The 16,493-nt window shown below is 42.8% G+C and overlaps 1 pseudogene; it reads right to left on the bottom strand.

Moving 5' to 3' along the window:
• Positions 1-13,554: 13,554 nt before the first annotated feature.
• Positions 13,555-14,354, bottom strand: LOC129040459 (ribosome biogenesis protein NSA2 homolog; annotated as a pseudogene).
• Between the last annotated feature and the right edge of the window lie 2,139 nt (positions 14,355-16,493).

Raw genomic sequence — 16,493 nt, 5'->3', positions numbered from 1 at the left:
GCGCGCGCGCGCGCGGAGCACCTTACCTTGAGACCTACTCTGCAGAAAAAAAAGGTTTCAGGGTAGGACAGTGAGTGAGATGTCACAGAGAGTTCATAACTTGATCTTTCTCTGAAGTCTGCTTCTCTTGTTACCAAAAAACACAGGTTTTGAGATAAAGGTCATTAATTTGATACTTTGCTCTGCTATCTGCATTTTCATTTCAAAAGCAAAGCCACTAGGAAATGCCATTGGATTTCGGAAAGAGAAACGATATAACATCTGAATATTATGAGTTGAACAAAGTGGAGCCCAGGAGGCCTGGTTTGTGTTGGGTTCTCATAATATCATCCTTAGGAAGCCGTGTTTCCCCCATCCCTTAGGCTGTGGAGACTGTGCGGTGTTTCCACTAGTGAGAGAAGGGGCATTGTAGGGCTAAGGAAGGTGTAAGGGGATGGCAGGGGGTCGGGGACAATGAGGAGTGCTCTATTGATAGTAACAGGAAATAATAATGAAGAGAAGCCTTGAGGAAGTTAACCCAGGGCCTCCTTACTAGAACCTAACCTCCAGGATCCATTTTGCTTCTATAACACTTAGACCCAACATGACTCATGGGAGAAGATGCCCTTGATAACTGTCTCCCTGAGAAGTTGAGCCTACGTTCTTTTTTTTTGAGACAGAGTCTTGGTCTGTCGCCCAGGCTAGAGTGCAGAGGTGTGATCTCGGCTCATTGCAACCTTTGCCTCCCAGGTTCAAGCAATTCTCCTGCCTCAGCCTCCTGAGTAGCTGGGATTACAGGTGCCCAGCTAATTTTTGTAATTTTTGTATTGTATTTTGTATACAATACAAATTACAATTTGTATTGTACTGTAATTTTTGTATTGTATTTTGTATACAATAATTAGCGTCCAGCTAATTTTTGTATTTTTAGTAGACACAGGGTTTCACCATCTTTGCCAGGCTGGTCTTGAACTCCTGGCCTCATGATCCACCCGCCTCAGCCTCCCAAAGTGCTGGGATTACAGGCGTGAGCCACCGCACCGGGCTGAGCCTGCATTCTGCAGCATCTCCCTCTCTCACTGAGAAGCCGCTGAATGTGGATATTGTAAATCACACAAAGTCACAAAACAAGAGTCAATCCTAGCTTGAGTTTACAAGAAGATAAATTGGCATCCATGTATGCTAGCCAGATAAAATGTTGCACACCTGTATTTTTATTGCTAAATTTGACAACCCCACATCCATGTCCCCAAATCTTCAATCCTCTCTGATTTCTTCAGTAATGAAAGCTACTTAATGTGTGGGACTGTAAACTCAAGGACATCTGAGATCTTAGGGAGATGACTGATGGAACCACATAAAACACGAAAATAAAAACTCTCATCAAAAACTTGAGAGTCTCTTCCACTGAGTAAACTTTTCCCATCGGGGGGACTTTGACGTCTTCCTTCCTTTGGTATTCTTTCTTCCAAAATACCTGTTTTGACCACCAACCAATAAAGGAAAGCCGTGGAAACCAACAGGAAATAACACCCACTCAACAAGCGCTGACTATTTGCCAAGCATCATGTTAGATGCTTTATATGCCTCATTTCATTTCATCCTCACTATATTCTTGAAGATAGTTATGTTTTTTCTTTAATGTAAAGATGAGGAATCCAAGGTTTAGAAATGTTACACAACTTGCCCCAGGTCACAACCCTGGTAAGTGGAAGAGTCAGGATGATGGTGATGAAGATGGTGATAATAATGGTGGTGAGGATGAACACAGCTCACATTGGTTGGGAATACATTATGAGTCAACCAGTGTGCTGAACGTGCTACATGCATTAACTCATTCAATTACCGCAACTGCCTTTTTGGACTGGTACTCTCATTAACTCCATTTTAAAGACGAGGAAACACATTCACTCTTGGTCTGCTCACTCCAAACCACTGACTCTACTATTAGCCATACTCCTTGGATCGTACCTCTCCATCCACTGGGTCCTGACATCCCACTCCCACCTCTCTTATTGCAGGTTGCTCAGGCTGTCTGTAGACTCAGCTGCCTCCTATAACTTTAACCTCACAACTGGCTGATTGGCTTTTGGGAGGTAGCGCATGGTAAAGCCTTGGCAGGCAGATGTCAGGTTGACCAAGGTTCCTATCTTAAATATTGAAAATTTAGTGTTTCACACCTTGAAAATACACTCTGACAAGATTTATGCAAATTACCCCCAAGAGCTGACACACAGCCAACAAAACAGCCTCAACAAAAACCTTCTCAATCTTACCTCTAGGAAGCTCTTGGCTTTTGCTAACCACAATCTTAGAGAAGCTTTCAGCTAATCAAAGGTGAGTGTAGCTTCATACTAATATAGCAAATCTGGTTTCTTTCTTTCTTTCTTTTTGTGGACTCACCCAAAAATGCAGAAATGGCTGGATGGTTGATGCCTTATTTATCTTATTTTTTATTTTTTTTTTTATGGTTTCAAGCGATTCTTGTTCCTCAGCATCCAGAGTAGCTGGGGTTACAGGCGTGCACCACCACACCTGGATAATTTTTGTATTTTTAGTAGAGATAGGGTTTTGCCTTGTTGGCCAGGCTGGTCTCGAACTCCAGACCTCAGGTGATCTACCTTCTTCGACCTCCCAAAGTGCTGGGATTACAGGCATGAGCCACTGTATTTGAAATAGGCCACCTGGCCTGTTTCTTATTTTTTTTATGCTTCTAAATTTATTTTCATTCAAATATGGATACCAACAATAACATTTATGTCAATGCCTTCCATTCAATTTCGAACAAATAGAATTAGGGGTAAGAATAATGTGAGTACTTCCAATCATTGAATGTACTTCTTTTATTTTATTTTATTATTATTATACTTTAAGTTTTAGGATACATGTGCACAATGTGCAGGTTTGTTACATATGTATACATGTGCCATGTTGGTGTGCTGCACCCATTAACTCGTCATTTAGCATTAGGTATATCTCCTAATGCTATCCCTCCCTCCTCCCCCCACTCCACCACAGTCCCCGGTGTGTGATGTTCCCCTTCCTGTGTCCATGTGTTCTCATTGTTCAATTCCCACCTATGAGTGAGAACATGCGGTGTTTAGTTTTTTGACCTCGCGATAGTTTGCTGAGAATGATGGTTTCCAGCTTCATACATGTCCCTACAAAGGACATGAACTCATCATTTTTTATGGCTGCATAGTATTCCATGGTGTATCTGTGCCACATTTTCTTAATCCAGTCTATCGTTGTTGGACATTTAGGTTGGTTCCAAGTCTTTGCTATTGTGAATAGTGCCACTATAAACATATGTGTGCATGTGTCTTTATAGCAGCATGTTTTATAATCCTTTGGGTATATACCCAGTAATAGGATGGCTAGGTCAAATGGTATTTATAGTTCTAGATCCTTGAGGAATCGCCACACTGACTTCCACAATGGTTGAACTAGTTTACAGTCCCACCAACAGTGTAAAAGTGTTCCTACTTCTCCACATCCTCTCCAGTACCTGTTGTTTCCTGACTTTTTAATGATTGCCATTCTAACTGGTGTGAGATGGTATCTCATTGTGGTTTTGATTTACATTTCTCTGATGGCCAGTGATGATGAGCATTTTTTCATGTGTTTTTTGGCTGCATAAATGTCTTCTTTTGAGAAGTGTCTGTTCATCTCCTTTGCCCACTTTTTGATGGGGTTGTTTATTTTTTTCTTGTAAATTTGTTTGAGTTCATTGTAGATTCTGGATATTAGCCCTTCGTCAGATGAGTAGGTTGCAAAAATTTTCTCCCATTCTGTAGGTTGCCTGTTCACTCTGATGGTAGTTTCTTTTGCTGTGCAGAAGCTCTTTAGTTTAATTAGATCCCATTTGTCAATTTTGGCTTTTGTTGCCATTGCTTTTGGTGTTTTAGACATGAAGTCCTTGCCCATGCCTATGTCCTGAATGGTATTGCCTAGGTTTTCTTCTAGGGTTTTTATGGTTTTAGGTCTAACATTTAGGTCTTTAATCCATCTTGAATTAATTTTTGTATAAGGTGTAAGGAAGGGATCCAGTTTCAGCTTTCTCCATATGGCTAGCCAGTTTTCCCAGCACCATTTATTAAATAGGGAATCCTTTCCCCATTGCTTGTTTTTCTCAGATTTGTAGAAGATCAGATAGTTGTAGATATGTGGCATTATTTCTGAGGGCTCTGTTCTGTTCCATTGGTCTATATCTCTGTTTTGGTACCAGTACCATGCTGTTTTGATTACCGTAGCCTTGTAGTATAGTTTGAAGTCAGGTAGTGTGATGCCTCCAGCTTTGTTCTTTTGGCTTAGGATTGACTTGGCGATGTGGGCTCTTTTTTGGTTCCATATGAACTTTAAAGTAGTTTTTTCCAATTCTGTGAAGAAAGTCATTGGTAGCTTGATGGGGATGGCATTGAATCTATAAATTACCTTGGGCAGTATGGCCATTTTCACGATATTGATTCTTCCTACCCATGAGCATGGAATGTTCTTCCATTTGTTTGTATCCTCTTATATTTCATTGAGCAGTGGTTTGTAGTTCTCCTTGAAGAGGTCCTTCACATCCCTTGTAAGTTGGATTCCTAGGTATTTTATTCTCTTTGAAGCAATTGTGAATGGGAGTTCACTCATGATTTGGCTCTCTGTTCGTCTGTTATTGGTGTATAGGAATGCTTGTGATTTTTGCACATTGATTTTGTATCCTGAGACTTTGCTGAAGTTGCTTATCAGTTTAAGGAGATTTTGGGCTGAGATGATGGGGTTTTCTAGATATACAATCACGTCATCTGCAAACAGGGACAATTTGACTTCATCTTTTCCTAATTGAATACCCTTTATTTCCTTCTCCTGCCTGATTGCCCTGGCCAGAACTTCTAACACTACGTTGAATAGGAATGGTGAGAGAGGGCATCCCTCTCTTGGGCCCATTTTCAAAGGGAATTCTTCCAGTTTTTGCCCATTCAGTATGATATTGGCTGTGGGTTTGTCATAGACAGCTCTTATTATTTTGAGATACATCCCATCAATACCTAATTTATTGAGAGTTTTTATCATGAAGGGTTGTTGAATTTTGTCAAAGGCCTTTTCTGCATCTATTGAGATAATCATGTGGTTTTTGTCTGTGGTTCTGTTTATATGCTGGATTACACTTACTGATTTGCATATGTTGAACCAGCCTTGCATCCCAGGGATGAAGCCCACTTGATCATGGTGGATAAGCTTTTTGATGTGCTGCTGGATTCGGTTTGCCAGTATTTTATTGAGGATTTTTGCATCGATGTTCATCAAGGATATTGGTCTAAAATTCTCTTTTTTGGTTGCGTCTCTGCCAGGCTTTGGTATCAGGATGATGCTGGCCTCATAAAATGAGTTAGGGAGGATTCCCTCTTTTTCTATTGATTGGAATAGTTTCAGAAGGAATGGTACCAGCTCCTCTTTGTACCACTGGTAGCATTCGGCTGTGAATCCATCTGGTCCTGCACTTTTTTTGGTTGGTAAGCTATTGATTATTGCCTCAATTTCAGAGCCTGTTATTGGTCTATTCAGAGATTCAACTTCTTCCTGGTTTAGTCTTGGGAGGATGTATGTGTTGAGGAATTTATCCATTTCTTCTAGATTTTCTAGTTTATTTGCGTAGAGGTGCTTATAGTATTCTCTGATGGTAGTTTGTATTTCTGTGGGATTGGTGGTGATATCCCCTTTATCATTTTTTATTGCATCTATTTGATTCTTCCCTCTTTTCTTCTTTATTAGTCTTGCTAGCGGTCTATCAATTTTGTTGATCTTTTCAAAAAACCAGCTCCTGGATTCATTAATTTTTTGAAGGGTTTTTTGTGTCTCTATTTCCTTCAGTTCTGCTCTGATTTTAGTTATTTCTTGCCTTCTGCTAGCTTTTGAATGTGTTTGCTCTTGCTTTTCTAGTTCCTTTAATTGTGATGTTATGGTGTCAATTTTAGATCTTTCCTGCTTTCTCTTGTGGGCATTTAGTGCTATAAATTTCCCTCTACACAGTGGTTTGAATGTGTCCCAGAGATTCTGGTATGTTGGGTCTTTGTTCTCATTGGTTTCAAAGAACATCTTTATTTCTGCCTTCATTTCATTACTTACCCAGTAGTCATTCAGGAGCAGGTTGTTCAGTTTCCATGTAGTTGAGCGGTTTTGAGTGAGTTTCTTAATCCTGAGTTCTAGTTTGATTGCACTGTGGTCTGAGAGGCAGTTTGTTATAATTTCTGTTCATTTACATTTGCTGAGGAGTGCTTTACTTCCAACTATGTGGTCAATTTTGGAGTAGGTGTGGTGTGGTGCTGAAAAGAATGTACATTCTATTGATTTGGGCTGGAGAGTTCTGTAGATGTCTATTAGGTCTGCTTGGTGCAGAGCTGAGTTCAATTCCTGGGTATCCTTGTTAACTTTCTGTCTCGTTGATCTGTCTAATGTTGACAGTGGGGTGTTAAAGTCTCCCATTATTATTGTGTGGGAGTCTAAGTCTCTTTGTAGGTCACTAAGGACTTGCTTTATGAATCTGGGTGCTCCTGTATTGGGTGCATATATATTTAGGATAGTTAGCTCTTCTTGTTGAATTGATCCCTTTACCATTATGTAATGGCCTTCTTTGTCTCTTTTGATCTTTGTTGGTTTAAAGTCTGTTTTCTCAGAGACTAGCATTGCAACCCCTGCCTTTTTTTGTTTTCCATTTGCTTGGTAGATCTTCCTCCATCCCTTTATTTTGAGCCTATGTGTGTCTCTGCACGTGAGATGGGTTTCCTGAATACAGCACACTGATGGGTCTTGACTCTTTATCCAATTTGCCAGTCTGTGTCTTTTAATTGGAGCATTTAGTCCATTTACATTTAAGGTTAATATTGTTATGTGTGAATTTGATCCTGTCACTATGATGTTAGCTGGTTATTTTGCTCACTAGTTGATGCAGTTTCTTGCTAGCCTTGATGGTCTTTCCAATTTGGCATGTTTTTGCAGTGGCTGGTACCGGTTGTTCCTTTCCATGTTTAGTGCTTCCTTCAGGAGCTCTTTTAGGGCAGGCCTGGTGGTGACAAAATCTCTCAGCATTTGCTTGTCTGTAAAGTATTTTATTTCTCCTTCACTTATGAAGCTTAGTTTGGATGGATATGAAATTCTGGGTTGAAAATTCTTTTCTTTAAGAATGTTGAATATTGGCCTCCACTCTCTTCTGGCTTGTAGAGTTTCTGCCAAGAGATCTGCTGTTAGTCTGATGGGCTTCCCTTTGTGGGTAAGTGGTGGGCACTCCTCCCCCAGCCTCGCTGCCGCCTTGCAGTTTGATCTCTGACTGCTGTGCTAGCAATGAGCGAGACTCCGTGGGCGTGGGACCCTCTGAGCCAGGTGCAGGATACAATCTCCTGGTGTGCCGTTTTTTTAAGCCCATTGTAAAAGCGCAGTATTAGGGTGGGAGTGACCCGATTTTCCAGGTGCCATCTGTCACCCCTTTCTTTGACCAGGAAAGGGAATTCCCTGACCCCTTGTGCTTCCTGAGTGAGGCAATGCCTCGCCCTGCTTCGGCTCGTGCACAGTGCGCTGCACCCACTGTCCTGCACCTACTATCTGGCACTCCCCAGTGAGATGAACCCAGTACCTCAGTTGGAAATGCAAAAATCACCCGTCTTCTGTGTTGCTCACACTGGGAGCTGTAGAGGAGCTGTTCCTATTCGGCCATCTTGGCTCCTCCTGGCTGAATCTATTTCTTATTTTTTATTTTTAGAGATGAGGTCTCACTCTGTTGCCCAGACAATGGCACAATAGTAGTTCACGGTAGCCTCCTGGCTCAAGCTGTCCTCTCACCTCAGCCTCCCAAGTAGCTGGGACTACAGTTGTGTGTCATCGTGACTGACTAATTTTTAATATTTTTGTAGAGACAGGGTCTTCCTATGTTGCCCAGGCTACTTGAACTCCTGGGCTCAAGTGATCCATCCCCCTTCAGCCTCCCAAAGTTCTAAGATTACAGGCATAAGCCACTGTGCCCAGCCTGGTTTCTTTCTAATGGTGCTGATGGCACAGATCCTTTTCGGCTGACACCCTCGTCACCTGCCCCTGCATAGCTCCTGTGCAAGTTCAAGGTTGGAGAGACAAATGGGGGAATGAAGACAAAACTTCCACTCTCCCTCTTTCTCCTTGTCAGCCTGTGGGATATAATTTCCCCCAAATCCAAAGAAAGGGAATAAAACTCGCTCCAAATATCTCAAAAGCCTATCATCTCCTTTTGACTTTTCCTAGTTACATTTCTTTCACTCATTCTTGTCTCTGTCTTCAAGAGGTTATTCTGCTGAGCCTGGGAGTGTCTGGTGGACTCACTGCCCAGGGCCTCTCTCCTTCCACTTCTAGAGTGAGCACATCAGAGGGCAGTAGGGAGGAGGCCGAGCAATCTGTCCACCTCAGGCTCCCAAAGTGCTGGGATTATAGGCATGAGCCACTGCACCCAGCCTGGACTTTCACTGTGTTAGGCCAGCAGAGGCCGTAATAATAACTCTTCTTGAAAGAAAAATGTTCAACAACCGAAATGACCAGCTAATTTGCTATGTAATATTCCATCTTATTCTCCTTTTCCAGCTCCAAAACCACAATCATATGCCACAGCTTAGAACAAGAAAGAATCCCTTGCTTAGGGCTACTGGCAAGAACTCCACAAAGTAGCCTCACTCCCTGGAGTACGTCTACAAGGGATTATGCCAGTTTACCCTCTAGTGCAGGAATCAGATCATTCAACTTGTCAATATTTATTCATGTATAGTCATCAGAGAAGTGATGTAAAATAAATGAGAGTCTAAATAATAATACTGCAGGAGCCCAAATTAAATGACTTCTCTTTTTTAAGCTGTATGAAACCTTCTTTCTCCCCTGCCACTGATTGTGCATAAATTACTCTGGTTAACAACCTTTTGCCCAGCAGGCTCCAGGAATCACAGGACCAATGTGTCAGGGATCTCCTTTTCACATAAACTCTGGGCTGGGATTCTTTCCAGTGTGGGCTTCTTCTTCTGCTTCTTTTTAATTTTCCTTTTTCCTTTTCTTTTTGAGGCAGGGTCTCACTCTGTTGCCCAGGCTGGAGTACAATAGTGCAATCACAGCTCACTGCAGCCTCAACCTCCCTGGGCTTAGGCAACCCTCCTATCTCAGCCTCTCGAGTAGCTGGGACTACAGTTACACACCACTGTGCCAGGCTAATTTTTGTATTTTTTGTAGGAACAGGGTTTCCCCATGTTTCTCAAGCTGGTCTCCAACTCCTGGGCTTAAGCGATCCTCCCATGTCAGCCTCCCAAAGTGCTGGGATTACAGGCATGAGCCACCGTGCCCAGCCCCGTGTAGCCTCCTAAGGGAAGGGTTATGTTTAGGAGAAAAGCATTGTACTTAAAGGAAGATCCCAGCAAGAACTCTTTGCATTCAAGGTCCTTCTCATACTTTCAGTTAACACTGATCAAACATTTTGGGGATGCTTATTATGTGCCAGGCACTATGGCAGGTACTAGGAATACAATGTGATTTTTAAAAAATGGAGTCCCTCTTTAGGGAGTTAAAGCCCACTGCATGATAATAGCTAAAACCTGTTGATAGCAGCTATGTGCTTTATATACACGACCACATTTAATCTTCAGTGCTGGCAGGGTGCTGTGGCTTATACCTGTAATCCCAGCACTTTGGGAGGCTGAGGCAGGTGGATCACTTGAGGTCAGGCATTTGAGACCAGCCTGGCCAACAGGCCAATTGAAGTTCAAAAATCCAGCATAACTGGAATCTCAACCCTATAAGACTTATTAGATTTGTCCAGACATTTGGACAGTATTCTATTGATAATGTTTAAATTTTTTTAACTTTCTGACTTTTAGGATATTGTCCAGGTTATGTATTTCTGTCTCTTGGTCATTATTATTTTGGTTCATACTTGAAGACTATCAATTACAGATGAGTCAATTAAGGCAGAAACGCTTGGTATAAAAGTATAAAACACGATCATACACAGTACTTGATCTCGGAAAGGTTCTGGGGGAAAAAGTGAATTAATCAGCACAGATTCATTGGCAGAGTCTGTTAAAGGGTGTATCACCAACCTCACTAATGGTGCTAGGAGTGAGCCGATCCACCGGATACACTCACTCCTCTGATCCTACTGAAATTCATCCTGACCATCTGCTTCTTCAGCTAATGATGGAGACACAAATGGACTATCGGAATTTTGCAGATTGCTTTCAATATTCCAAATGCCAAACCATCAGAGCTTTAAAAATTACTTTTGGTTTAATACTACAACACAGGACGTGTCAATGGAGATACCAGTTTTAAGACAGTTATTGTACATGCTTTTTTTGCCTTCTTGTTTTCTGTGGGTTTATTGGTGGTATGAACTGACTATTCCATCCATGAGACAGAAATTGCACTGGAGGAGAAATGGGCACAATCCTAACCATGGCATCGCCTGGTGACTATCAAGCCTGAGACCAGAAAGCAACATGTGAAGTGGTTCCACAGCACTGCCTTTGGATAACTGGCTTTCTGGTTCCTCACTGAACACTTGCCGATATGAATTATGTTAGGTGAGGACATCTTTGGAGCTATCTGCATAAGAAGAAGAGTGTAAACTCTTGCAGAGCAGACTTTTTTTTCACTCATGTAAGTAACTGGTAATGCAGGGTGTAAGTGTTTTCATAGGAATAAACACATGGCAGGAACACTGTAAATCTGGATTAGGTTTTGCTGCATGTAACCAAAATATCAGTGCCTTCCACAGGATGAGAGTTTATTTCTCTTTTACACAAACGAAAGCAAGAGGTAGTGTAAAATACCTGGTAGCTCCATAAAGTCATTAGAACATGAATCCAGGCCAGGCATGGTGGCTCATGCCTGTAATTTCAGCACTTTGGGAGGCCGAGGCAGGTGGATCGCTTGAGGCCAGGAGTTCGAGACTAGCCTGGCCAACATGGTGAAATCCCATCTCTACAAAAAAAAAAAAAAACATTATTGGGGCGTGGTGGCATGTACCCGTAGTCCCAGCTACTCAGGAGGCTGAGGCAAGAGAATTGCTTGAACCCGGGAGGCAGAGGTTGCAGTGAACCAAGATCATGCCACTGCACTCCAGCCTGGGCAACAGAGCGAGATTCTGTCTCAGAAAAAAAAAAAAAAAAAAAAAAAGAGGAAATGAATCCAATCTCTTTCTAGTGCAAAGCTTCACCATCCCTAGGGTGTGGTGTGTGTCTTCCTAGTCCAAGCTGGTGACTAAAGAATCAGCCATCAGCCAGGCATGGTGGCTTAAGCCTATAATCCCAGCACTTTGGGAGGCCAAGGCAGGTAGATCATGAGGTCAGGAGATCGAGATCATCCTGGCTAACACAGAGAAACCCATCTCTACTAAAAATACACAAAATTAGCCAGGTGTGGTGGCATGTGCCTGTAATCCCAGCTACTCAGGAAGCTGAGGCAAGAGGGTCACTTGAACCCGGGAGGCAAAGGTTGCAGTAAGCCGAGATGGCGCCACTGCACTCCAGCCTGGGCGACAGAGTGAGACCCTGTCTCAAAACAAAAGCAAAAACAAAAAAGAAGAAAAAAAAGGATCAGCCATGATATTCATATAGAGGAAGAAGAAGAAAGGCATGTCTTCTGCCTATAAAATCATATCCCAGAAGCTGCAAACATTTCCACTTTCATATTACTAGCCAGAGCTTAGCTAAATGGTCTCATCCAGCTGCAAAAGATATTGGAAAATGTAGACTTTATCCCAAGCACTTTATGCTCAGCCAAATAGTAGGTGTTCTTGTACCAAGAAAAAAAGACAAGAGAATGGATATGGGGTAGACGATTAGCAGTCTCTGCCACAAACATTGAACTCAGCTATGAGACATGAGAAAAGGCCTCGAGAAAGAGGTGGTATCTGAGCACTGAATAAAATACGCTCAGGAACCCATGCAGATGAAAGGTACGTAGGAGAGGAGGAAGGGCAGGCTGTTTCTGGTGAGAGGACAGCACATGTGAGGCCACAAGAGAGAAGTGTGCCATGATGGGGGAACTGAAAACTGCTCCTCTGGCTGACTCAAGACAGGAGGCAGGAGAATTCGCTCCCTATGCGAGGCTCCTGCCAGTCCTCATTCTCCAGTAATGTTCCCAGAGGTCTGGCTCTCCTCCTTACCTCCTGCTGCAGCTGATTCTCTAAGTTTAGAGTGAGTGGCCAGCCACTCCCTCCAGGGCAGGAGGGGAAAGTGTGGATAGTATGCCACAGCCTTGTTAAGAAGGCCCCATACTTATTTTTCAGAACAAATTTGAGTTTCTCCTTCTTCAACTAGACCAAAAAACAAAGCATCTTCCAGTGAATATCTTTCAGAGAGGCTCCAGGGAGGGTAGGGGGTAAATGGAGAGCCCCCGTCCGAGTCTCTCTTCTGCTCCTCCACACCTGGGAGCTAACTTCCTGCCATTTTTATCATAACTGTTTCAAGTGAGGGATTTGTGAACTGGGAAACAGGCCAGAGATTCACTCAGAGTTTGCAAAGGCACCTCCTAGTCAGCTTGTCCAAGACTGACTGGTGCTCTTGCCCCCCAATTCATTCCTCTTCCAGTGTCCTGTCTGGGGGAATGCGTCTGCACACATCTCAATGCCACAGCAAGAAAGCCAGGAGTCAGCCCAAGCATGGACTCTCCCTCCCTGCTCACATCCAACCACTCATGTGTCTAATAATTTTACCTCCTCAATAGTTTGCACTTCTGCCTACTCCTCTCCACATCCACTGCCCTCCCACGCTAGTCCAAGCTACTATCATCCTCTCCCGATCACAGCAGTGGTTGCAAGTCTGGTTGCCCTGCGCCCGCTCAGACCCACCTACCCCATGAATCACACCACAGCCAGTGTCATCATCTCCAGCATAAGGTTGATCATGATCCTCCTTCTCTACCTCTTAAAACCCTAGGATGGCTAACTACAGTCTACACAGCTCTAATCACTCCGGTCCACACCCCTCCTGCTTCATCAGGCATCATTTCTTCACTTGCTCCCTTCACTCCAGCCACCTTGGCTGACTTTTGACAATGCTCTGTCCTCCTTTTGGCCTCAGGGCTGTTCCAAGCTGCAATGCTCTTTTCTTCTCCCAGTGAATCCCAGTCTCTTTCTGTTGTCAGTGCCAGTTGCTTTCTGGGGGGACATCTAAACTCCCAGTCTGCTAAAAATCCTTACACGTTCCCTACATTTCTTTCCTTTAATACACATGTTGGTTTATACTTTTACATTCACTGGTTATTTGATTAATGTCTCTATTGATGCATTTTTAGTAGGGTGATCCTTCCAGCTTAAAGGGCTACAAAGGATTCAGAGTAATTCTGGAAACATTTTCTCTTTGCATATTTAAAGGGAAAGTGATCTTTTCTAATATTTGCAGATAAGAGGAATGTTTGATGTTAGAGTCCTAAAGGATTATTGTTTTTATAATGATTTTGTATTTTTTTCCATTTTAATGTTTACAGTTTAATAAATCTCTTGACGACTGCAGACATGCATGGCTGTTTGGTAGTATTCAGAAACATCACAGTAATGGCAGTTTTTTCAATTGGTGTGTAGTCCTCAATAATTATATATGAAATTGCCATCAAACCAGTAAGACTGCATTTATGCATCCATCATTTTCAGGATCGTTGGTAACCTGGGCATATTTTCCCCAAATAACTTTGCCTCCTTGCATCACAAGGCCCAATTCGCTCACATTTACCTCCATGGCAGTACCTTTGGTAATAACACCCAAAGCTGTCTACAGTGGGGACGAGGGGTTCTTCTTTACACCAAGTATTGGTCGGCAAAAGGTGGCTTTCGGTTCAGGATGTGTTACATGGGCCTTCTTGAAACGCAAGCCCATTGGCCTGATGAATCTTTCATATTTAGGTGGTATTCTTGTAAAGCCATCTCCAACAAAGCAGACATTAGTAGCCACCCTCTTCCATGCCTTCTTCTTTCTCTTTCCTGTTTGAATAACTTTTAATACTTCTGTTTCTCCCTGGGGACGTACTTTAGGCAGAGGGACTTCCCATTTTCCCACCTTATCTTTTTGTTTCTGTTTGATCATACGGGAAAGTACTTTAGCTCGAGATCGTCCCTCTCTGTCCAGCAGATAGGCAGGTACTGCTCCCTGTGGAGGCTTTTCATCATTCTTTTGTTTGGTGTTTCTCTTCTCATGCATCTTGATAGTCCTTTTCATTTGTATTTTCTCAGCATGGCGCTGTTTATGGTAAAGCTTAGCCTTCAGAGCAATCATTTTCTTTGCTTTCTTGGAACATTCATGAGCCTCTCCACTTTCCTTCTTTCTCTTGTTCTCATGATAATCCAAACAGTATCCATAGCGTTTATGGTGTAATTCAGTATATTTGTTCTGTAACATGGTGACGGCTGCAGAGCCACTAGGAGCAGCCCCTGGGGTGCAAAAGCGCTCTCAGTTTTTGGGTCTCAGAGACCCATCAGCTGACGCCATGCAGGCCCAAAAGGAAAGTGATTTTGTATTAACTTTGCTACTGCTTTATACTGCTATAAAGTAATAAACCCAAATTTCTCTCCCGCATGTTACTGATGAGCTGTGGATAATGTTAGGAGGATGCCCTGGTTTGGGGGATGGCTATCTTAATATTCCTTAATATCCCTTAACTGTTTTGCAGACCCAGAACATTTCTGCCTCCAACTCCAGCAAGGATCTGAAGGTCCAGGACCTTAGGAAAGCTGCCTGTAGAGAGGTGGAGAGGTAAGGGTGAGAGGAACGGGGAGGGTCTGCTTGCATTCTTCTGCCATTCCACACTCCTACGTCTAGAAACAAGCCTCATACCTATTATACTCACCACGAGTTACAAACTAGTGCTCACAGGCCAAATTAGTTCCTTAGATGTGCTTGGCTTGGCTAGAAGGATATTTAAAATTATTATTATTTATTTTTATTTTTATTTTGAGACAGGGTCTCATTCTGTGTCTCCCAGGCTGGAGTGCAGTGGCTTGATTTTGGCTCACTGCAACCTCTGCCTCCTGGGTTCAAGTGTTTCTCCTGCCTCAGCCTCCCAAGTAGCTGGGATTACAAGCATGTGCCAACAAGCCTGGCTAATTTGTGTGTGTGTGTGTGTGCGTGTGCACGTGTGTGTGTATTTTCAGTAGAGATGGGGTTTCACCATGTTAGCCAGGCTGGTCTCAAACTCCTGGCCTCAAGTGATCCACCTGCCTTGGTCTCCCAAAGTGCTGGGACTACAGGTGTGAGCCACCACACCCGGCCTCTACTCCTTTTAAAATGCAGTTTAATAGCATTTCTAAATTATCTTCCTAGGGGTCTTATATATATTCTTTGTTAGGTAAAATTTGAGATATTATGGTTGTTGTTACTACAGTGAACATTGTTATTGCATTTTCTAGAGGGTTACTGCTGACATAGAGGAACACTAGTGATTTATGTAGGTTCTGGGTCATTTAGTTCATGGGTCTATAATTTCTCTGCCTGAGCCACTGTCTTTATTTCATGCTTCATCCTCTGATAGTTTCAGGGTGTCCGGACAAAATCCATTCATTTACCCATATCTTCACTGAACATTTATTGAGAACTTCCGTTATGAAGTGTGCTACGCCCCCGACCCCTCACCATCACATTCATATGTTGAAGCCCTAACCCCCAATATGACTGTATTTGGAGATCCAGCATTTAAAGAAGAAATTAAGGTTAAATGAGGTCATAAGACTGGAGTCCTAATTAGATAGGACTAGTGTTCTTAAAAGAAGAGAGAGACATCCAAGTTTCCTCAGCAACCAAGCACAGAGATAAGGGCACGCAAGGACACAGTGAGAAGGTAGCTGTCTGCAAGCAGAGAGGGGTCTCACCAGAACCCAGTCCCACTGGCACCTTGGTCTTGGACTTCCAGCCTCTAGAACTATGAGAAAATACACTTGTGTTGTTTAAGACACTCTGACGACAGTACGCTTTGTTATGGCAGCCCGAGCAGATGAGTACAGCCTCTCTGTGCCCTAGTTCTTCTGGTTATTTTATGGAAGTGTTCTCTGGCTAGAAAGCCTTATCTAGGGTCTTCTTTCAATTCAGGCAGTGGAGATCTGGTTAGAGTTGAAAAGATGTTTTAAAAAAACAAAGAGAATTAGCATTCATGGCACACAGGGAGATAATTGATTTCTTTTGGGTTAAAACACTATAAATTGCAAAATTCTTCCAAATCTTAATAAATATTTTTTTTTCCAGTGATTTCAAGACTCAATGGCAGATGTAACTGATGGGGACTGAATTATTTTTTCTTTTTTCTTTTTTTTTTTTTTGAGGCAGAGTCTTGTTCTGTTGCCCAGGCTGGATGGAGTGCAGTGGCACGATCTCAGCTCACTGCAACCTCCACTTCCCAGGTTCAAGCGATTCTCTTGCTCCAGCCTCCTGAGTAGCTGGGACTACAGGCTTGCGCCACCACACCCGGCTAAGTTTTGTATTTTTAGTAGAGATGGGATTTCACCACGTTGGCCAGGATGGTCTCGATCTCTTGACCTCGTGATCTGC

Source organism: Pongo pygmaeus, chromosome 6 (genome assembly GCF_028885625.2).
Source record: "Pongo pygmaeus isolate AG05252 chromosome 6, NHGRI_mPonPyg2-v2.0_pri, whole genome shotgun sequence".
Classification (NCBI taxonomy): Eukaryota; Metazoa; Chordata; class Mammalia; order Primates; family Hominidae; genus Pongo; species Pongo pygmaeus.
Note: the sequence above shows the minus strand (reverse complement) of the source record. Positions and strands in the feature narration are given on the sequence as shown.